The 5,417-nt window shown below is 44.4% G+C and overlaps 1 pseudogene; it reads right to left on the bottom strand.

Annotated features, from left to right (window-relative positions):
• Positions 1 to 23: 23 nt before the first annotated feature.
• On the bottom strand, positions 24 to 3,258 carry LOC136466520 (uncharacterized; annotated as a pseudogene).
• Positions 3,259 to 5,417: the final 2,159 nt, after the last annotated feature.

The raw sequence follows: 5,417 nt of genomic DNA, 5'->3' as shown, positions 1-5,417 counted from the left end.
AGAGATGAGAAGAACTTTCCTCCTGATCACAGAAATAACATAAGGGATCTCCCTTCCATTTCCTTTTGAGCATATTGTCTGTGGTTGAAATATCAATCCTTGCAACATGCACCTAATTTACTCATGCACTTGCAACACGCTTCTGATTTACAGTATTATGTACTGCTAGTTTTACATGCATGGCAAGATGGTATCACAAGCGTGCCATGGCTCTGTTCAGGGCCAGCTCATCGCTTGCTACGGATGCAGCAGCACTCTTGGCCTTGCTGCGAGATTCACTTCTCGACTGCGAGCTTAAGTAGGAGAGAGACTGCAGCCATGAGACGAGTACCGGCTTCCGAGTGACATCGTCAGACTCCGCGACATGGGCGTGCATGTCATCGAGCAGCGCATCCTGGCCTTCCTTTGGTAGCAGGGTTACAAATTCTGCCAGCTCCTTCAGCAGGTAAGGGAATGACTGCAAAGAGAAGAAAATCATTGAACACCTTGGCTTTCAGAGTCATCGGAAAACAAGCCAAGTTAGGCTCCATCATCACCAACATTCAGTCAGCACATGAGAAATATTTGACACTTCTCATAGCTACTTTAGTATGAATTATTGTTAGAGAAAAGTCACTTTTATGTTTCTAACATTCTGCAAACTGACAAAGCATACCCCCAATGCAACAATTCAGCTAGCTATCAGTTTTACAGAACTGTTGCTCTAAAACTAGAACTACATGAGAGGAAAAGAACATGACCATATTCCAACCTGAATATCCACAAGGAAGATTAGTCTCAGCAGCAGATCCAACATTTTCTTACACTGGATCTGTGCTCTCTTCCCATGATCTCCACAAGGATTTGTTCTGAACCTTTGCAACCTCGCAGAGATCTTTAGCCTTGACAACAAGGCTATGGATACAAAAAAGAATGGCAGCGCTGCCTGCAGGAAGATGTCGTACAAGTGCTGCAACTCCTGATGCTAATCCATCAAATGGGGTTACCCCAGGATAAGCCTATTAATGAACAAAGTCAGAAATGAGTCATCTTCCAGTTCAAAATCAAATAAGGAAAAAGATGCCAAATGAACTACCTCCAAAGATCTCTTGATGTAGTAAAAGGTAAGTTGCTCTTTCAAAGCTGCTCGATCATCCTGATCAGTATCACTGCCTGATGACGAGAACGATACCATCACAGAGTGTGAAGCACTTGTAACTTTCTCATTTGAATGCTGTAGATATCTTTTTCATGCTAAGGGTCAAATCATTTTTAGTACTGAAAGTCTTCATAAATAAATTAAAAGTAATAAATAAGAAGACAAAACAATAGAATGGAATGCAAAAAAGGATACAAGAACATAATTGAAGCCACTTTATCCTGAATCATATGAACTGGAATGAGGCCAACACAAGTTGGCACAACCCGCAAGTAAAACAGTATGCGTGATGTCTGAACCTCATCTCTATGCCAGATATATGTTGTTCCAGCCAAGGCTGGTAAATCTGCAACACATCAAACATGAATCTTAACCAACAATTGCTAGCACATCCTAGTAGCAATCACAACATAGCAGCAAGAGAAGTGTCATTGAACTAACCTGGTTTACTTGTCAATTCAGTATACGAAGGCATTGACTCGATGAACAAAGCAGTAGCTGCTGCGTTCTCTTGAATGGCAAGCACAGCACTCCGGACTGCCTCAGTGTACTCAGGAAGACGCAATCGCCTAAGATGTTCCACACAAGAGAACGCCACCAAGATTCTAGCAGCAACCTCGGGTTGGAACCCCTCGGAGGACTTAGCATTTAGCCTGTGTTTCAGTGACCTCGGCTGCAAAGACTACAACCATAAGAAATGAGGCCTCAGCAATCTTGTCAATCGCCGTAATCAAATCATCCTGCTTCCCCCAGTGCAGCAACACTGCTGCACGAAGATGACAATAAATCTCCTGTGCATACTCCCACACACAAGTTTCGACAAAACTTTTAGCCTTGTCATTTGCATATGAATACTGGTTGCAAAGAACCCCAGTCACCGGACCTGCCTCTTTGAAAAGAACACTACCAAGGTGTTGGTTGACCTGAGCCTTGACAAACTCGGCTGAGTTCCCTTCTGCATTTTCAACTGACATCCTGAGCAGATCAGGCAATGGGAGGAGCTCCTTCAGCAATCCCATACAGACACACTGTAGCACAGACTCATGAAACGCAACCTGCCCACACCGTGTCAGTCCCAATGCGACACACTGAACAAGGATACGCTGATCATCGGCAGGCCTCCCTTCTAAAACAGCCCGCTCAGCTGCAAACTGAATTGTCCGCTCAGGCACCTGCTTCAGCCGTGGATCAAAGTCCAGCCGGTATCTCGCGGAAGCAACCCTCAATGCCCGCAATCCGCCACAGGCCGTCATCACCACTGGAAACAGCACATAATCCTCGCCCTCACACTTCTCCGGTGAAATCAGCTCAAAGAGCACCTGAACCTTCCGCATCTTCCTCGACTCGACGAACCCCATTACCAGCCACTCCATCAGCTTAAGCACCCGAACACCAGTAGCCAGATTCCCAGTCCTCCCACAAATCCTAAGCAAGGACACAAGAATCCTTCTGAACTGCATCTCATCAGCAGACGCCAGCGCGTAACCAACCCCTGTAAGCGCGAGGTGGTCGAGATCATCGATGCTCTGATCGCCCCGCTCCACATCTTCAAGGACTGCGGCTCACAGCCACAACAGGGTCATCGTCATGGCCACTGGCAGACTCAGCCGCTGCCGGGACTTCGCGGTGGAAGCGAGTTTCCCGAAGCCTGGCATTGGCTCAGGGAGATCCTTGACGGAGGCGCGGGCGCCGAGGAGGAGGAGGACGAGGTGCGAAGGGGAGGGACGCCGTGATGAAGGCGGGGACGAGGTGAGGGGACGCGGCGAGAAGCGGAGCGACGAGGCGGGAGTGTACCGGGAGGAGCGGGAGCAGGAGCGAGGCGTGCGCGGAGGAGAGGCGGAGCGCGCGACGGTGGTGGTGGAGCGTCTCTAGCGCGGCGAGGGCGTCGGCGGGGGAGGTGGAAGGGTCACGGAGGCGCGACCACGCGGTGAGGATGGTAGGTGGGGGAGGGCGCCGGCGGAGGGGGAGGGGGTGGCGCGAAAGTCGCGGACTCGAGGTGGTCGGCGAGGTGAACCGCCGCCGCCGCCGCGGTGGCCGGTCCCGGTCGCGGCGGAGCTGTCGTCATGCTGGGGTGGGGACTTGAGACTTGTGTGATGAAGACTCCGACGAGACCGTGTCCGTGTTCACTTTGAAAGGATAATTTTGAATTTTGAAATTTTAATGAATTTGCAACTGCGTTCAGAAATGTCTTCCTTGTTCCAAATTATAACTCGTTTTAGTTTTGTTCTAAATCAAACTTGTCTAATTTTAATCTAAATCTATAGAAAAAGATATTGACATCGATGATTTCTGCCAGCTAGGTCAAAACTAGAGAGGTTCGATGTTGCTAAAACAAATTATAATTTAGAAGAAGGTTATGGGATAAACTGTCGTTGATGGTTAATAATTGCTACCGGTGACTTCAATTTTGTCAAACATTCCTACCAATATAGAGCGCCTTCAAGAGTCGTTTTAAAATTCACTCTCTAAATTATCATTTCGAGAATCATTTGAATAGAAATTGTTCTTTATATTTTCCATCCTCCAACAATTTTAATCTCGCTCTCTAGCTTTATCTAGCAAGAAATACAAAATGGTGGATATGAATATTTGGAGATCTAAATAAACAATATGTTGGGGAACATTTTTTCACCAAAATCACTATTTCTATAAAGAAACTATATAGAGGTTTTTGGAGTTGCTCTAACAATTTCGAAAACATTCCGTTAGATTATATCATAGTTCAACAGGTGCCAACAGGTGGTAGCATACTATTTTGTTTTGAAATTTTCATTTTTGAATTAAGTTTGCGTAGGACATTGGTACTACAATCATTCCAAAATAAATGATGTTCAGAGTTTATCCTAAGTCAAATCATTTATTTATGGTACTATAATATAAAAATATAGTTTATGATAAATACAATAATACTTATTTGATATTATAAACAATTAGTATATTTTTATTTAAAATTAATTAAATTTTAAATAGTTTGATTTAGGACAAATCTAAAACATCAATTATTTTGCGATATAGAGTATTTCACCTAAGTTGTACCTACATTTTACAGGAAGTTTGTTTCCACACCATATATATCACTATAATTCAACTAGATACGAGCATTCCACATATAATTCTCTGCAAGCAACGTGAGACCAACCGAACACGAATTCCCATCGAACTCAGCACAAGTATTTAACCATCTACTAAAACATTCAGCAAAACGCCCCCCCCCCCCCCCCCCCCCCCCCCCCCCCGCAAAACATGAACATTCAGCAACCCCGTGCATGACACACCATCAATAAAACACACATGACACGTCGTACGTACTGGTATGACGCGTCACCGAGTGGTGAGAGAAGCGGGTGATTTGGTTTATAGGAAAGATGTGTATACTGTATACACATACGGCATGGCAGTGGGCCGAAACAACCCCTAAGAAAATGGCAATGTTTAGGTAAAAGAATAGGTGAATTGTAACGACGTATGCTCAAAGTTGAAGAATTATAATGGCGGGGATAAAAATCTTGTTCGCTTTGCTAAAAAAAATAAGTTGAAAAGTACCGTTAACTAATTTAGAGTAAGAGAAAAACTCTATTTCTTAGCGCAAAAAAGTACGACTCATACCATAAGTGAACGGGGCCCGCTCCGCTGGTTGTCCAGCTGTGTTCGGTTCATCCACCCCCATCTCACGGCGTCACCCCGCCTTGGCGTCCTGCAGGCCTCCACTTCTAGGAGGAATTTCTTATGTGCCATTAAAAAAGATCGTAATGTTCTGTGTACCTCTAGAAAAGTTCAAGCGGTCTTTAGCGCCACTCCTATAACTTTTTTGTGCCCTCCATGCCACTGCCGTCAGTTTGGGCTCTAACGCCGTCAAACTGCAGATGCGAAAAGTTAAAAATACCCTTAAGTCTAAATATGTCATTAATTTTTTTAGCATCTTAACGACTTCAAGTGAAAAAAAATCAAAACTAGAAAGTTGTAGATCTCGTCGAGATCTATAATTTTTATATAAAAATTATCTTCATTTAATTCCGAAAAAATATGATTTGATATGAAAAAAAAGATAATCATATCAAATCCTAGGGACGTCTGGCGCACTGATCAAGCTGGACACCGATGAAAGAAAGGCCTAAAAGTTGGCGGCACCTTGAACTAATCCTAGGGATAGTGCAATTTCAGTTTGAACATTTTTGGTTCATGTCACCTGTCTCTCTAGCTTTGCCTGTGAGCAAGCATGTTCTATCAAAAGAGAAACAGCAGCTTGTTGGCAAAGAGGCAGGTTCCAGGGTTCAGAAAA

The sequence above is a fragment of the Miscanthus floridulus genome, chromosome 7 (genome assembly GCF_019320115.1).
Source record: "Miscanthus floridulus cultivar M001 chromosome 7, ASM1932011v1, whole genome shotgun sequence".
NCBI classification, from domain to species: Eukaryota; Viridiplantae; Streptophyta; class Magnoliopsida; order Poales; family Poaceae; genus Miscanthus; species Miscanthus floridulus.
The sequence above is the reverse complement of the archived record's forward strand: the minus strand, read 5'-3'. Positions and strand labels throughout refer to the sequence as shown.